General features: G+C 40.7%; 1 long non-coding RNA gene across 1 annotated transcript in view; it reads right to left on the bottom strand.

Annotated features, from left to right (window-relative positions):
• The window catches only part of LOC125416395 (uncharacterized), a 91,485-nt gene extending 73,619 nt beyond the window's left edge, over positions 1-17,866 (bottom strand). The window contains exons 1-2 of the long non-coding RNA XR_007236873.3: positions 17,739-17,866; positions 5,215-5,295 (exon numbers count right to left, since the gene is read on the bottom strand). This is a non-coding gene — a long non-coding RNA (uncharacterized LOC125416395). The remainder of the gene's footprint in view (positions 1-5,214; positions 5,296-17,738) is intronic.
• Between the last annotated feature and the right edge of the window lie 578 nt (positions 17,867-18,444).

The raw sequence follows: 18,444 nt of genomic DNA, 5'->3' as shown, positions 1-18,444 counted from the left end.
CGGGCATTATTCAGCTTAATTCACTAGAACAGTCTTTAGATTTGCTTTCAACAAACTTTTATTTTTCATTTTATATTTCAAAAAAGTCTGTTTTCATGTGTCAAAGCATTTGGATTCTTAAGGATATTCAAAATAGTAGACTGCCATCCCTAGGGACTGAACAAAAGGGACAGAAACTCTTCTTAGGAATTGCAGCAACCTTGTTTATGCTTCCCGCTTCTCAAGATGCACACTCCTTGAGATGTCGGCATATTTGTTTATGATTTCGGTGACTTTATATCAAAATACCTCCCCTTCGTTAACATCACATTTCCTTGATCTGTAATTCCTGTAATCATAACTTTCATCCCAAAAGGCTGTGAAATGCTTATTCAACTTGGCGTCACAGACAGAGCCATGGAGATACCTCATCCTGAACCTGGAACTGTTCAGTCTGGGGCCAGCGTTTTTGTTGCCCTGTGTAGTAAGTCACACCCCTTGACTTGAGGACAGGACACTCCTCAAAGAGCCCTGGTTGTGTTCTGCTTTCCATACCATCCAAAGCGATTTCTAACTTGCCCAGTTTCGAGGGGATCATAAGGAAATGTTTGCAGAGATTTTGTTTCCCCACTCTTCCCCTACTTAGGACATCATGAGGTTTTCAGATTATCAAAAAGAAAACAAAGCGCCCCCCCCCCCCCAGCCTGCTGCTAAAATGCTGTGGGTGTAGCAAGCAGCTTCTGGGTGTGGCAGTGGGGAATTCTTTGTTAGCCTTGGAAACGAGAGATCAATGACTGGTTCTTCTAATCCTTTACCTTGGAAACAGTCTGCCAGAAGCTGGCTTCAAAACAGCAAGCCCAGGCATTGAAGTAACTCACTGAGAATGCACGTTTTTGTTTTTGTTTTTGTTTTTTTTTTTTTGGTATTGTTTTCATTCTGTCAAGCCAATAAATCTCTACAGGTCCGGGCCTTTTAATTCCCTTCAGGGAGGACTGGGATAAAACATATCAGCCCATTCTGAAAAAATCCTGCTGGTTTTACGACATACAGAAATAGCTACAAGGAATACTGTAATCATTTTTTTACTCGCAGGGCTGTGTAACATATTTTCCCTCTCAAAAGTTAATGATCACTAGAGGCCCGCACACAGACACACAGATCCCTGGCCTTTGGGTCTACCTAAGGCTCCTTTACTGTACAAGCCCAAAGTTAAACTCCTCTTATCCTCTGAATTTGCTTTCCTGGTTCGCACTCTGTGGTTTATGGGCTTCCATTTCGTTTCCTCTGCTAGCCGTGTTGTGGCCTTAATGTTTCAGCTTTTGAACAAGGCACTTAACAGGATGAGAAGAATCCAGTGTAGGTTTTCACTCAAAGCCAACATTGACTGTAGCCTGACTCCATTAATTAGGCTCCTACTGACTATGTGGACTCTCCATTCTTGTGGGCATCATTCCGGGTATCCCCAAATCTGGAATGACTGGCCTTTCATTCCAGCCCATTGAATACTCACACCAAGATCACCCTTTCTTTCCCAAGACTCTCTGAATTTTAAAATTATCACAGCTACAGAATTCTCTTATGCTATGAACTTCTGTCATATTAAACAATAAATTGTAAGCCTTTTTTGGTGATTGTCTTCTGAAAGGGGTAATAAACTGTTTGAAGACAATTGTCACTGCCTGTCTCCTGGCAACTGTCCTCATCAGTTTCTGCCAACATGGCACAGGCAGAGAGTCACTTTGAGCCCTCATACACTCACGATCAGATGAACAAGTCACCAGTGTTCAGAGACCATGGGTGGCAGCAGGCAAGGACCTAGTTATACTAATTCAAATTGAGGGCCTAATAACAGTGATTATTTTACCCATTTTTATTGTTCTGATGAATAGTTACATCAAACGTAAAATATGCTGTCAAATAATTTTATGTGGGAGATTCTACACACATCTATTCTCTTGCTTGTTGTCAATACTAAAACAATTCAATTCAAAGAGCAAATTCCCCTTTCAGAAAATTTATAATTTTGTTTTGCTTTTCAACATTTTTTTTAACTTCCCCATTTTAGTTCCTACTTCCACCCCAGTATTCATTCTCCATAGCATAAAGGACTAAACAAGAAAATGCATTTGTATTAAGAACGTATAATTACTTTGGTACTCTTATTAAACATATAAATTCTGGTAGGTGTAAGGTTTTGAGAGACTAGCATTCTCTTATCTACTTTTTCAAGAAGTTGATGGTCCTGTAGATTGCTCTAGTTTGTCTGACTAAGATTAAGACCAGGACCCAAGTTTGTGATGCATATCAAAATTCTAGATAAAATCATTTTTAACTAAATTTTAAAGTTCTACATACATTTTTAAAAAGATGTTTTCTTTTGGGGAACTTTAAGCATAGGAAGATATATGCGGAAAATCTTCATATACCTGTTTTCTGCCTCAATAATGGATCAGCTCACACTAGTCTTCTTTGATCTCACTCTTCTATTTTTGCCCCCCGTTAATTTTTGATAGCTCCCCATTCATAAACTATTTGATCTGTAAATATATCAACTTTTATCTTACAAGGAGAACAGATTTTTAACGTAGTTAACTGTCATTATCACACCTGAAACATGAAAATAGTTGCTTACTATAAGTAATAATTGAACCAATGTTTGAATTCTAATGGTCTTTAATTGTACATATTTAAAAAAAATTATTGGGTTGAGTCCAGTGCAATCTATATCCGGGAGAGAGGAAGGAAGCGAAGAAGAGCGATGAGAGAAAACGGGAGAGGAGAAGGAAAGGGGGGATATGACTGTATGCATGCAGGTCGACTTTCATGCTGTCCTAGAGGCTCAGAAAGTACACAGTCTTTATTCTCATGCTGGAGATGGGCCTAAGGACAGAAGAACCCATGGTTTAAATCTCAACTGGAAGAAAGGAGAAAATGGCATAAGATGCCCCAGGTCTTACACTGAGGTTGGAAGGAAGGGACTGAGCATGGCTTCCCCAGTCCTTTGGTCTCTTCAGACATTCAGATTAATGCCCACTCCCATAAGGAAGGGAAATCTGTATTACGAAGTCTTCAGATTCAAATACCAATCTCATTTAGAAATGCCTTTTCAGACATAGCCAGGACAACTTTTTCAACTGGTCACATTGTGAACCACTGAAGTTGACACATCATTTTTTTTTCTTTTATTGAAATCATTTTTTTCTCATATAGTATTACTTGATTATGACTTCCTATCCCTCTTCTCCTCTGAGTTTCTCGCCACTTCCCCTTCCATCTGGATCCGCTTCCTTTCTGTCTCTCATTTGAAAGTAAACAGGCTTCTGAGGGATAATAATAATAAAATGAAACGAAACAAAAACAAAAAACAAAAACAAACACAGTGGAAGAGGACAAAGAAAAGATCTCAAGAAAAGGCACCAGAAGCCAATAGAGATGCAGAGACCCACTCATTCAACTACCCGGTATCTTTGTCTTTGTTCTCCTGCTGTGAAGAAACACCATGACCAAGGCAACTCTTACAAAGGAAAGCATTTCCTTGGGGTTGACGCACAGGCTCAGAGGTCTAGTCCAGCGTCGTCACGACAGGCAGCATAGCTGCACACAGGGACGTGGCGCTGGAGAAACTGAGCATTCTACATCCGTATCTGCAGGCAGCAGAAAGGAAAGAGACACTGAGCCTGGCTTGAGCATTTGAAACCTCAAAGGCCACCCGCAGTGACGTAGGTCCTTTAACAAGTCCACACCTCCTAATCTTTGTCAGGTAGTGTCAGGAATGGCCAAGCATTCAAATATGTGAGCCGATGGGGCATTCCTATTCAAACCACCACACTCAGGAACCCAAGAAAAACTCAAAACTGGAAGCTATATTAGCCATATTATATATATATATATATATATATATATATATATATATATATATATATTCAAGTTTATTAAATTATAAAAGTTTCCATTTCCGCCCCTCCTCCCAACACCCTCCCACTCCCCCCACTCCCTCTCCTCCTCCCTCTCCATCCCTAAGAGTAGTCAGGGTTTCCTGCCCTGTGGGAAGTTCAAGTTCCTCCCCCCTCCCTCCAGGTCCAGGAAGGTGAGTATCCAAACAGACTGGATCCCAAAAATCCAGTATATGCAGAGGAAACAAGTCCCAGTGTCATTGTCAATGGCTTTTCAGAAAGACTCCGGGCCAGCCATTATACCTCAACTAAGGGAGTCATTATAGGGTTTACAAGAGACTTGAGTATAAAGGGGATCCCAGGTCCAGGGAGAGATCCCCAGATTGTTCTCTGGACAGAGGAGAGGGTGCCTGAACCGGCCTTGGCCCACAACCATACTGATGAACATTTTGCATATCACCATAGAACCCTCATCTGGCGATGGAGGGAGATGGAGGTGGAGACCCACGTCGAAACACTGGACCTAGCTCCCTAGGTCCAAAGGAGAGGCAGAAGGAAGGAGAACGTGAACAAAGAAGGCAAGAGCAGAGGAAACCTTCATCCGACGTTATATATATAATTTATAAACAAAATAAGCAAAATGAAAATACAGTGTTGACACAACATTATTTAAAAAAAAGGAACCTCCAAAGATGCCGTTGAGTTTATTTTCTGTTGGCCTCTACTGCAGGACATGTGGCCTATCCTTAAGTGGTGTAGTTTGTTTCCCCAGTAAGACTCACTTGGAGAAAACTAAAGTTTCATTCGCATGCAGTTATCAATTGGGGAGAGCTTCTGGACTAGGGGTGGGGATTTGTGTCCTCATCTCCTTTTTCTCCTTTCAGCTCTAAGACTCCATCTAGCTCAGACCTGTGCAGGCCCTGTGCCTGTCTTCATCTCTGTGAGTTCCTGTTTGCATCAGTCTTGTTAATTTGGAGGGCCTTGTGTCCTTAATGTCTTCCATTTCTGGCTCATATGTTCTTTCTACCTCCCTTTTTGCACGATTCAATGAGCCATAAAGAGAGGGATTTGATGGAGACATCCCATTTAAGGCTGAGAGTTCCAGGATCCCTTCAGTCAGACAATGTGCAGAAAATGAAGGGAACTCTCGGTCCTAAGTGGGTTGTCTGACTGGGAGTCTCACCATTAGCTCCCATCTGCTGCACAGGGAGCTTCTCTGGTAATGGCGGAACAAGGCACTCATCTATGGACATAGCAGAATGACATTAGAAGTCATATAATTGCTACTTTTAAAATTATCATCATCATTATTATTATTTAGAAGAGAAGTATTTGGTTTTACCTTAGGTCCCTGGGTTATCTAGTCTCAGGTTCTTGGTCATCCAAACAGCCTTGGATATGGGTTCAGTTTCATGGAGTTGACCTAAAATCAAATCAGATATTGATTGGTTACTCTCTCAACTACAGCATCTCTTTAGAACTAAAAAAAAATGTATGAGACAATTTAAGATATGTTCAATGTATTCTGATCTCCCTACCTCTCCCACCCCGCCACATACTCCGGAAACTCTCTCTTACCCCCTTCTCTACCACTCTCCCGACTCCTCCTTCTTCCTACACATCTACCTCCTTATTTCAGCTCTTCTATAAGACACAGCATGGGTATCACTAATCATCAGTTGATTTTCCCCACTGTGGAATGATGTGACTTAGACTTGGCACTCAGTTATACTTAGAATAATTCGGTCTTTTATGATGTGAAAGTGAGACTGTAGGACACCAAATATCCCGTTCCGTGCTTTCAGTTTTTACTGTGGCAATGCTGACTTCAAAAAGTGTAAGCCAATTAAGAGCCACACTTCCACAGAGAAGGGAGAATTAGAAAGAAATTCCACCCACTTCCTTTGAAGAGAAAGTGAAAGGCTAGTAGTAGCAGGTGTATCTTGAAGGACTTCCGGTCTCTCCTATAACTCCCGATGTTGAGGCACGTCAGTCGCAGACAGCCATCTCTTTTCCTAACCATTTTCATAATCTCGACTTTAGTCACTGCCAGAAAGGCTTTGGCTTTGCTAAAATCAGCAGGAAAGCCGTGTTTTTCTGTTTAGATTCTTCTCTGGATTCTTTGTAGTCTCAGAGCTCAGTGATCTAATGGCCGATTGAAGCGCTCATTACTATTCAATATCTGCCACAGTTCACTCACTGAGCCAGCACAGACCAGGTGATGAAAATGTCCCTGCCCAGGGTAAGTCCTCTTAGCCATTTATCTACACTGCCCGAACTATCAGAGGATCATACTTGACATAAACTAACTACCTGACACTCAGCAGAGCCGATAGGAAGGAGATAACATGTCCCAGGACTAAAGGAATCTAACGCCACATTAGAGTTTCTCTGGTGCTCTATAGTCATTTCTCTGGTGATCTAGAAGCTGGTAGAAACTGTAACACCTTTGGGAGTGAGTGTAGTCTATACAGCCTGGTGTGCTTTCTCAGGGTTTGGGGATTTCTTTGTCACTTGACTGCTACCAGCAGGTGTGCCTCATCACTGCACATGCTCATACGTTTCCAAAGTTGCCCATTTCTTTTATCTTTTCTCGATACCTAAAAATACAGTAGGTTATGAATTTCTAATATGTAAATGACTTTTCAACATCCTTAGTACCATTGTCCTTGGTATGGGGGAGGGAGAAGGCAGAATTTAATAGGGTATTGGATACTCTAAACTATATAATAAAACTTTGTAGATTTAAAGACTAATCTATCTATCTTTCTATCTATATATATGTGTGTGTGTGTGAGTGAGAATGTGTGTGTGTGTCAAGTAATATAATTAATGTCTTTATGTATTTTGCTACAAATATAATGTTAATCATAAGTTCTGGCACAAGGCGTATTCACAATCCTTCTGCATGGTAAATATTAGCATGCCTCTTGGATCAGGATGTCTTTGGCAGAAAGTAAGAAAATAATGGGTCAAGCTGGACTCAACAATGAACAAATATATCTCACGTAATATGAAGTTTACAATACAGGCTCAGGGAACAGTACTATCTGTGACTTTGAATGTCATCAAGTACCAAGTACTTGGTACCAAGCTCCTGTCATCCACAGGGTACCAGCACTGTCCTCATCTTAGATTGACTCCCTGAGGGCCCCATATCAGCTTCCACAGCTCCAGGAGTCATACTTAGAACACAACCTGGAGCATAGAAGGCTCCATCTGTTATGTGCCTTCCCCATGCATTCCCCTCACCCAGGATCTGCTAGGGGTCCATGTTTAAAAGCAAATGCAAGTGAGGGACCTATTTTATGGGCTATAGTTTAAATAGGCAGCATAATCAAAGCTAGGATAGAGAGACTTTTTTTTTCTCTTTCAAGGAACAGATAGTGGAGACTAAAATTGGATTTCTGTTAGAGAAGGAACAGGTAAAAAGGAAAGAAAATGTCCTGGCAGAATGTCTTCCATGACTGCCTCATTAAATCTTTTCTTTAAAGGAGTTAATTTGCTTAAAAAAAATCACAAGACACATACGCAGGGCTCATAATCAGAATGCAAAAACCATCAGAAAGGGCTCTGAGATCAAGTGGCTGAGTTTCTTCAGCTTCTAACCTTGAAACCTAAGCCCAGAACATTTAAACACTTCAAAGATCCAACTAGTAGTAGCGTTCAGATCAAACTCAGTCCATACACATCCGATTCCATTATGACACTCTGCTCCCTTCTGTGTGTGTTAGCTTATGTGTAGCTGTGTGTCGCAGTGCACGGAGGAAAGCATCCGTGAGCAGCGTGAATACTCTTCCAGCTTTTGTTTGCTGATTGTGGGAGTAGCACCTAGATTCTCCGAGCCTCGACAACTCCCTTCTGTTCCCCAACACGTTGCCTTACTGCAGTGCTGTGGTCTAAACATTTCCCAGGTTTCTCTCCACTACGCCATTATTCTGAGGATATTTGCAGGCTGGGCTCAACCAAGGGAAAAAGGGAGAATGACAAGCATTGTGTGGGGACGAGCTACAGGGAGATTATATTTAAAAACACAGGCAAGGATTATTATGCAAAGCAGAATGCAAGCCCAATTAAAAGGAACATCTTAATTGGCATTTCTCTTGGTTTTCCTTGTGTCACCTAGAAGTTGAGAAGTGCTGTGTTAGGCTATTATTAGTCTGCCCAGGACTTTCTGGGTTAGAAATATGATAGTTATTAACCCATCAAAAGTTATTTATACAAATAAACGAAAGAACCCTGTTACCTGCTTCCTATGAACAATAGAAGTTTACTAATAATAGAAATATTTTGATAAATGTATTTGTGTCTTTTGTGCCAAATGTATTTTGTTCTTTTCACAACTTTCCGCAAATGCCTCCAAAGTCTTTATTCTCCCAGGCTTTTGTTCTCTGAGTTTATGTGTTATGTATTCCTTTTAATGCATAAATTATTTGTAAATTTTTTTTGAGTTCTATATGCATGGACCTCTATAATCTTTGGAGTCTGGGTTCTTTTGTCAGGGTTGTAATTGCATGGTCTTTCCATGCTGCCATGTTCTGTAGTAATGTGTTTTCCTGAGTTGATTTTACCACGTTCTACTACACGGGAGACTCTAACTATGAGGACTCTGGGGTCTGCTAGAACATTCAAGTGCAGGACATCATCTGTATGAGAAAAAACTAGCCCACAATGATGTGTTTGGGAAGGATAATTGAGGCCTAGCCCTTTGGTTACATTTGGGGCTCCTCCATGGACAATGTTTGTATTGAATGCTCCTACTAGCCCAAGTCAGATTTCTCAGGACACATACATAGCATGGGGCCATTTTCCCTTTTTTCACAAATATCATATCTGAAGTGTGGTTTGAAGCCTTGACCAGATCCATTCATCTCATAGCCATTACTCTCAATAAATATCTTGGACTCTTAACTCCTTTGACCATTTTGCTTAGGAGAGGGTATTACAGCATGCTATTCGGTTCTACCACAATGTACTTATCTTCTGCACTATTGAGACATTTTCCATCTTTTGCAGATATTCTTCTGTGTGGTTGCAGAAAGATCACTCTACCTGAGCAAGCGCACCAGCTGACATTGTCACCAATATGACACAAAAGCTTCAGCCATCCCGTGTACCTTCCCATAGCCTTTGAATTTCTCTGGTGTAGCATATCTTTAAATACATTGATTGACTTTTTTTTTCTTTGGATGTAAGTCCTGAATACTATTCTCTACTCTCCCATGTGTTTGGTCATCCTTAATGAGAACTTAGATATACAAAGTCCTAATTAAAAAAACCTGTTTATTCTTTGAAAATTTTCACAAATGTATATAATGTCTCTTAATCGTATTCATTGTTCTACTCTCTGCCTCTAACTCCCCTTGGGACAACCTTTCCCCCAAAATATTCCCTCTCTATGTCATGTCATTTAAAAGAATCACTGCTTGAGTCCAGTAACTTTTGTCCATGCACACATCAACTATTAGTAGCTCCTTGACTAGGTGAGGGGTCTTGGGAGTTCCTTCTCTTTGTGTACTGGAACTTTTGATTGGATTGCTCTTGTACAGGTCTTATACAGGAGTTTCTTGTGTTCAACGCATGTAACAATCCTGTCATATCCAGAGGATAGCATTTAATAGTTTTCTCCTTTACCCTCTGGCTGAGTCTGCCATTCTGCAGACTTCACTCACAATCGTTGAGCTTTGAGTGACGTCAATCTATGACTGAACACTCAAATGCCCATATTTTTCATCACTTCAAACAGCAAGGAGTCCCTTCATTGACCACTACCCACTGAACTAAGAAACTTCTCAGATTAAAGTTGAGAACTTCACAAATCTGTCAACATAAACATTTAAAAGGAAGCTTAGCACCATAACCACTTAGCCAAACAACATCTGTCAGTTCCCCATTTGGACCTCTGACTTCTCAATTTATTGCATTTTGACTGTGTTTGTAGTATCAGCATAAATTCTCCCCTGTGAAGCAGGCCTCAAGTTCAATTAAGAGAGCAGTTGATTGCTCACATAAACGGTTTTGCCATCATTGCACCAGTGGGCAGATTTTGCATCATAAATTGGGATTATAACATGCAGGTTCAGTGCTAGATATGGCCACTAATGTCTTCTCTCCCTCAGCAACCCACATAGTACCTTCTAGTCCTATGAAAGATAGCTAGCAAAGAGAAAGCCTCTTGGTGAGTTCAAAATTAATTTCTGTATGTTCTGCAATCAGAGTGTGTTTGGAAGCTGGAGTGATGGCTCAGTTGTTCAGAATGCTTGTTATTCTTGTCCAGAACCAGAGTTTTGTTCCAGCATGGCTAATAATTATTTTTAATTCTGATTCTAGGAGATTCAGTATCACCTTCTGGACTCCACAAACACCAGACTTGCAAATGGTGTATACACATGCATGTAGGTAAAACATTTGCACCCATAAATGAATCAAAAAATATTTTAAAAATAGTGTGTTGACTTCAGCGATAACATCTAGTTATATTAGACAACCAAAAGTAATAGCTGTAGCCTGTGGTTTTTCTTGGGGGGGGTTGTCTTTTGGGGCTCCTTTATATATAACAGCAAACTTTCCCAATCTTTTTTTTCTTTATTTAGAGCCTTTTTGAATATTTTGCTTTTTCCAAAGGTCAAAGAGTTGTCGATATTTTTTTACTAGAGGTCTTTAAGTTTGTTTGGGCATTTCTTTGTTTTGAGGCAACATCATGTTATATATCTCATGCTGATCTAGAACTTACTATACGATCAAGATTAGCCTAGAATTTATGATCATTCTTCCTCAGTCTTTCCAATGCTTAGGTTACAGGTATATACCACAATGTTGGATCTTTCTAGAAGCATTTACTATCTAACAGTTCACTTTTTAGGTCTACAGCTTATGTGGAGTTGACTTTTTTCTTCCCATGAATCATTCTGTTGACATAGATTTAGGACCACAAAGTTGTTGGGATAGAGGGAAACCTCAGTTCTATTGACTGCTCCTGCTTTCCTTAAGTAGGATTCTTCTATTTATTTGCTCAATTTGTTATTTCTTCCACAAGTATTTATTGAGTATACTTAGTACGCTCATATGAAATATGCAGTGTGCTACATTCTGAGATGATAGACATAAATTAAACTACAGCATTTAGATTGAGAGGTTTATAGACTACTGAGTCACATATGTGGAGAGGTTAAAGAACAGAAAGAGATAAGAGTTTGCTTTCGGATGGTGGAGCGATATTTATTAGTTGCGACCCCAAACAAGTTATTCAGATATGTCTGAACTCTAGGAGGAAATATTGAGTGCCATGAAGATTAGAGATAAAATATGTAACATGCTTATCACCATGCGCAACCCTGCAAGTTAGAAATAATTGATGTTTCTTGTTTCTAGTCCACATGGAAAGACTGACAAAGTGCAAAGTCTCTGGGGGTGTTTATGGAGGATAAAGGAGATTTTTGTAGCGGTTAATATGGACAAAGTATTAAAGCCAATGCACTTGGCACTGGTAGGGCTTAGTGTGTGGGAGGTGGAGTGGGAATGGAGGGAGGAAAGGAAGGAGAGAGACAGAGACAGAGAAATGGACTGGTAGTTAGGAAGATGTCATTGATGTAGAGGGAATTATACAAGCTATTTTTATATCACAAATTGAGCATTTTTATGTGTCTGGCACAATTTTGTGAGACTACAATGGTAATACAATAGGCATGGCAGAGTGACCTACTTTTAGAAAGCCTACTTATAGTGGAGCCTATAGTCACATGAATGAGAAATGACAAACCCCATTGTCCTGTTCATCTGTGGGAATAAAACCCCATCTCCTAGTCCTTGATCTCATCTCTAAATTTATCCCTCTATCAGACGCCTAACTTAAATGGAGTCGATAAGATTATGGTAGAAATGTGGGGATGTCATCCAGGGACATTTAGCTTCATGCAAATGGATGGAGCTGTGGATTGTCTCATTCTCCCATATGCCCATGTGTGCTTTACAGTAACAGATGAGAATGAAGCAGATGTGCAGAAGTGAGCAGAACTATAGACTTCCAGTTATCAGCTCTAGCACTTTCCTGAGCCCCAATTTCAGTCTTATCCTTGGAGCATGTAAAGCAGCACCATGTTTCTGTCTCACTGATGTGCCCTTGAGCTTGTTTCACTAGATGGCCACTAACAGGTTTATGATAAACACTAAGATGGGGATTACAAGCTTTGCACAGAATCATGTAAGAAAGACATGGTGTCACTGAATTAGTGGGCCAAAGAAGAAACTGGGGTTGGGAGAATCAGTAGGAACAACATAAGTAAGAAGAGGACATACCATCGCTCTAACTAGCTGCTTTCAACCTGTAGTTCATGACCCTTCTGGGGGTCTAAAGACTCTTTCATAGGGTTCGCACAAGACCATTGTAAAACACAGATATTTACATAGTCACACCGATATTTAGGATTCATATTAATACAAAATTATCTTTGTGAAGTAACAAAGAAAATAATTTTATGGTTAGGGGAGTCACCACAACATGAGGAACTTTATTAAAGGGTTGCAACATTACGAAGGTGGTGTGGGAAGTCCTTCAAAGGAACAGCTTCCAACTACAGATTGGCACACCAACATGTGCAGCTAAATCCACATAAAACCTGAGAGAGCTTGGAAAGGAATTCTAGACACATGGAAAAAAACAAAAACAAAGTTTAGCAGATTTTTTTTCTTTCCGAATGGGCTCTGTTTGTTGGCAGCAAGGAGTGCCACAGCTCCTTTAAGAGAGGTCTTCCTGATTTAGCAGTAGAAGGAAAAAAAGTGCATTTTTGAACCAGCGGCTTTCTGGTTTATGTTGCCAGCATGAACTCTGGCTCTTTCAGGAGGCCAATCACTTAAATGGGGTCTGTGAGCAACATGTTACATATTGCTTACTGGTGATACAGACATACTATGGCCCTGGATCTGGAGCAGAAATGATGTTTCTCAGAGGCAGGAAAGATGCCTTGGCCACGTTGAATTGGGCAGAGCAAGCAGGCAGAACTTTTGGTCTTAGCCATGCTCACTTCACACATGATTCCTGATCAAAAAGTCATTGCACATACTCACACAATAAAGAAAAATTCAGATGGAAAAGACCTCCAAATGGGTCACGCTGTTGGATAAATGTACATAGGCTTAAGAGAGAAGAAAAAGAGTTTAGACAGTTGTAAAGGAGTATAGACAGTCACAGATTAGAGAAGTAAAAAAAATAAAAATAAAAACCACATAAAGATGGAATATACACAGAGTCTGGATTGTGTATTTTATTATGCTTTCTTTAAATTTTTTAACTGTGAATGAGCTAAGTACAGAGAGACATTTCATTGTATGGATTGCTAAGTTAAACCAACATATATACTTTTAAAGATATCTTGACTTCAAAATTTGGGTCTAAATTATGTTGCTTTAGAAAAGAAGTTCTGCTTTTGTTTTCATAGAAGATGGAAACCTGTGGATTCCTTCCAGTCTAACATGGTTTGATGGAACAATCCCCACCCAGAGGTCTCTGTGAACCCTAGAAATGATTCACCGAATAAACAGCAGGAAGTAGTTTGAAGAGAACTACGCCCAAATTCCGAAATATTATTTATAAATGTTTATTTACATTTAAAGAGGAATATGCTGTAGAGATAAATACTTTGCATTGGTATGAATCTTGATCTATTGATACAAATTTTAGGTTAATTTTGTTGTATGTATATTTCTGCCCTAAAAATGTGTTGTGTTGTGCCACTCATTTAAAAATGTAATGTGTAATTAAATACAACTTAATAGATAGTCATCTAAAATAGTCAAGTTTGTAGTCATATTAATTAGGTTTTCTAGATGAACAAAGATATATTTCAGATGGATAGTTATTCTTCAAACCTTTCAAAGACTAACAGAATATAAAATCTAAAATGTTTTAAGAACTTAGGACTTCCCATGACAATGAGGCACATCTACTCCTGACAGCACCAAGCACCAGTTCGAGAAAGATGGGCATTGAAGAGGCTCCTTATGGAGTTTGCTAGCCATTTGGGCAAGAAATTGTTCTTGCCTGGACTGCTTGATGTTATACTATATGAACTGGACATGCAGGATCCACAGAAAAATGACTGCTAAAGTTGCCTAAAGAAGGTGAGATAATCCTTGGGGTTACTGCTTCATGAGAGAGCTGCCAGCCATTTTGCAGGACAAAAAAGAAAGAAACTGATGAACTTTTCCAGTACAAGGCATAAGAGATCTTCAAATTTCTTGCTTTTTGGAAAAGTCTGCCAGATTCTATGGGCCTGTAGACTAAAGATGGGTGCCCCAATGTTACAGAGCCTTTGGGTGACTGTCCATGCAGGGAGATGTCTCTGTCAATTCTAGAGTTTTGGAAGTTGCTTACAATGCACTTCCTGTTTACTTAGGCAATATTATACCTTCTGGAGTCTTTGATGGAGTTGAAAAACAGATAGTTATAGTTTTCCTTAGTTATGATAAAAGATAAAGCAGATATAAATATTGTAACTGTAATTCTTGCTTGACACCTGTTTTGTTATATGTAATTTTACTATGCTCTAGTTAAAACTTTCCTTTTAATTTAAACAGAAAAGGGGAAATGGTGTGGGAAGTCCCTCTGTCTATGTGTTGCTTTTATTAGTTAATGAATAAAGAAGGTGCTTTGGCCTGTGGTAAGGCAGAGTAGAGCTACATGGGAAAACTAAACTGAATGCTGGGAGAAAGAAGGTAGAATCAGTGGGAAGCCATGTAGACACTGCAGGAAACCCATCAGAACCTTGCTGGCAAATCATGAGCCTCATGGTAAAATATAAAATAATAAAAATGGGTTAATTTAAGATATGAGTTAGCCAGAAATACTTTTAAGCTATTGGTCAAACAGTATTATAATTAATATAGTTTCTGTGTATTTATTTCAGGTCTGAGTGAGTGGCCAGGAAACAAACAAACAGCCTCCAACTACAAGAAAGTTGAGAAATACTACTCTAAGCAGAGAAAGTGTTTGTGTCCTACAGAGAAAAGTAGAGGGTGGGGGAGTCACTGGGGGTGCTTTGTCTGCTGAGGTACAATGCCTTGAGCATTAAGCAAGGTACACAGGGTCATTATCAGGAGGTAAATTATTTCAGATCATCATCCCATGTTTTATAGGAATGACTTGTATGGGTCCTTTACATCTCATCAATCCATATGGCAAACCCTACCTTCAATTGCCATCTAGATTCTTACATCCTGCCTTGCCCACTTCAAGTGCATCCGTGTGTGTGTGTGTGTGTGTGTGTGTGTGTGTGTGTGCATGTACATGTGCTGTGTGTGCATGTGTGTGTGCACATGTATGTACAGGTGAGTGTGTTTTGTATATAATGACTTATATATGTGATAATGTGGGACATGGGCATGTAGAAACCTGCATATGGAGACCAGCAGTCAATGTCAAGTATCTTCCTTAGCTGCTTTCCACGTTTGTATTTGAGGCAGGGTCTTGCATGGAACCAGGAACTCATCAGTTTATTTATGCCACCTGCACAGTAAGCCCAAGGATCTACCTGTCTTTTCCCCCATTACAATGATTGCGGATTCATGCCATCATGGCTGCCACTTAGCATCTCTGGTGCTAGGAATAGCACTCAGGTCTCACGACTGCACAGCCAGTGCTTCACCGACTGAGGCAGTTTCTCACCCCTCTGTCCACCTCTGCAGAGGACAGCTGAGTATCTCGAGATGTATAAATACCATTCCTTTACACCTCAGTTTCTTTGAGCTCTGCCTTAAGAATTGGCATTTGGCCTCATTCCTTTCCCTCTTGGAATTTCTTTCTAAGTTGTCCTCTAGAAAATGCAGCAGTGGACAAAAGAATGTTTGGCGACCACTACTGAGAGGGCTAATGAAAAGCGATGTGAGCACTCTATTTATGGAGTGGGAAATTCACACATAGCAAATGGGTTGGGACTTTGATAAAGGATTCAATGGAGCCTATGATGACAGGTAGTATTGATTTATTCTAGGCACTGCTATACTAAATCGGTGAGATGGGTCAAGAGTTAGCCATTCAGCACTTGGCTTTACTTGAGTAAACTATTTCCCTTGGTGTTTTCAGTCTGTTTATAAACAACTTGAGTTAGTCAAAGAAAAGTGTTAAATAATTACATAATTATGACATACTTTGCTGTTGAAACTGGCATTTCTCCCAGGTTGGTATTAGACAATATGACTTTTACTTTAGCGATGTTGTTACTAAAGTAAAGCAAACTTGCCCTGTACATTGCTTTCCGCTGTAGTGTTCATGTGAACGCCCTTTCTGAAACACGAACTCAAAGTTTATGTGTTGAAGATGGTCTCCTTATTTCTCCTTTCCCCTCTAAAAAGAGACACTATATTTCTCAGTCCATGAACTCCATTCTCAGACTGCTTAATCAGAGACAGGATAAGCCTAGATCTGGTGCATTGCTACCTCATCATGGAACGGTGTACTTGACTGGACTCAAACCCAGACCATCCATCAGTCGTTTCAGTCCAAAAGTTAATGCCAGCTTATCTGGAGCAGCCACTTTCTCTCCAATCAGCAGCTAATATCAGATGACATCTAGACTGAGAAGGATTTGGAGGGTGATAAATTAAATGGAAAAAAAAATCAATGATAGAAAGTAAGGAATCTATGTAATCCTTGCAGGTACATAGGAATGCTAATGGGCCTGTTCAGAAACTTCCACACATGTGTAGTGGGGAAAACCCATGCATCATTAACCCACTCTCTCTGGAGTAATAAAGAAGGCAAGGGGGTAGTGAGGACCAATGTACCTGACAGGGAGGGATTATACATTGCTCTTTATCTAGCAATAATTTCTGACATGCTTTTAAGTATTTATAGTAGGCACTGGATTTGCATTTTCAATGGTTGTCTTATCTAATATAATAGGCAGCCTTATGAGCTACATGTTACTGTGATTGGTTCCAGTTAATAGAGAAGTAACTCACTTATGGGAAAAGATTATGAACCGTGCCTTGCTGTTCGAGGGAACACACAGCCTCTTCCATGTAGGGTGACCCCTTTGTCTGCTTTTGTCCTTCAGAATTTCCATATTTAGCTATCATCTACTTATTTGGGCTAAAAGACATTTTTACAGCTTTGTGAGTTCCTCGGTCATCTTTATTACCTTATTTCCCAGTGTCATCACCATTTGGATGGCAACCACACCTGTAGAATGGGTCTCTCATAATTAAGTGAATAGCGTCTACCTAGACTGTCTCTACAAGACTGCATAGACCATGGTTTAGACCCATATTTGTTTCTGGCTTCAGCTACCAAGCAGCCTGGCACCCCACCCCCATGACCTAGCGGGCCATGCAACCCCATCAGCAGACCCTGAGTGAGGCTATTCCTGACATCAATTCTCTCTGCCTCTTGTGACTTCTTCCCACACCCTGCCCGGGGAGGGGCATAGCAAAGCAACCCAACTGCCCTTCTGAAGGGCTTGGTGGGTGGCAGGGGTAGCAAGGGGCGCCTGTGGTGAATGGGTGAACTGTCAATCTCCTGTCCCTTCCTCTGGTTCCCATTTCAACATCTCTGCTGACATGGAATTTGAATTTCAAAAGGTTTAAAGAACATTTCTCAAGCCCGCAATTTCCCAGCAGCTTGAAAACCCTCTTAAAACATTACCTTCAATCTGCTGCAAGCGAAGAGGGGATGCTGGGTACTTATGTGAATGGTGTCACGCTGGTGAGTTGGAGCTGCCTCCCCCATGTCCCTGGCTCACCCACAAGGGAGCATTCAAACCAACTCGAGACTTCCTTTGGCTTCTGGGAAGAACAATTCAGCTCTCAGAAAGCTGACACCTACCGCGGCTCTCTGTGGAGGAATCATTCCCTCGATACCTGACTGAGGCTCACCTAAACGAGGAACTGGAGAACTGGATAGCCTGTGGCAAGGATGAGGAGTGGATTTCTTCCTGAAACTGGGGAGCACTGCTCTCAGCCCCGGAGCAGCTGCTGAGGCTCATATCTCTGTTGTGACCTATCCCTGGCAGTAGCATCGTTTTTATATAGGGCGCGTGAGGCTGCTGAGAGGGCTTCGGTGGGGGTTCCATTGTCAATTTCACATTACAGAACCGTTAAAATGGAGTGTTACTGTAAGAAGGCCGCCTGCTAGACAGTTCTCAGAAGAGCCTGGGTCTTTGCTGAGAGCCTCTCGCTTTCGCTCCCCACTTCCAGGAGGGAGAAAGGGCCCCTAACGGATTGAGCCTTTTTAATTGATTATAAAAACAGAAGAGAACACAGCAGTGGGAATTGTTGGCAAGGCTTTATAGCAAGTGACGAATCACTACATATTCATTTGTTTCTCATTGGCCAAGATGAATCCTCTTTTGGTAAGAAAGCAAATGTGCTGCGAAGTTCCAGTGGACAGGGTTTAACAACTTTTCCTGGCTGACAGCCTGATTCTTTCCTTCCTTTTTAAAAATGATTTTAAAAATTAATTTGTGCATGTGTGCGTGTGTGTGTGTGTGTGAGTGTGCGCGCGCGCACGTGCACGCGCATGCACGTGTGTGTTTAATCTTAAGCAGCAGGATCTCAGAACCCAGGAAGGGATGGGGTAGAG

This window comes from Myodes glareolus, chromosome 1, assembly GCF_982192425.1.
Source record: "Myodes glareolus chromosome 1, mMyoGla1.1, whole genome shotgun sequence".
Lineage (NCBI taxonomy): Eukaryota > Metazoa > Chordata > Mammalia > Rodentia > Cricetidae > Myodes > Myodes glareolus.
This window is presented reverse-complemented; position numbering and strand designations above follow the sequence as displayed.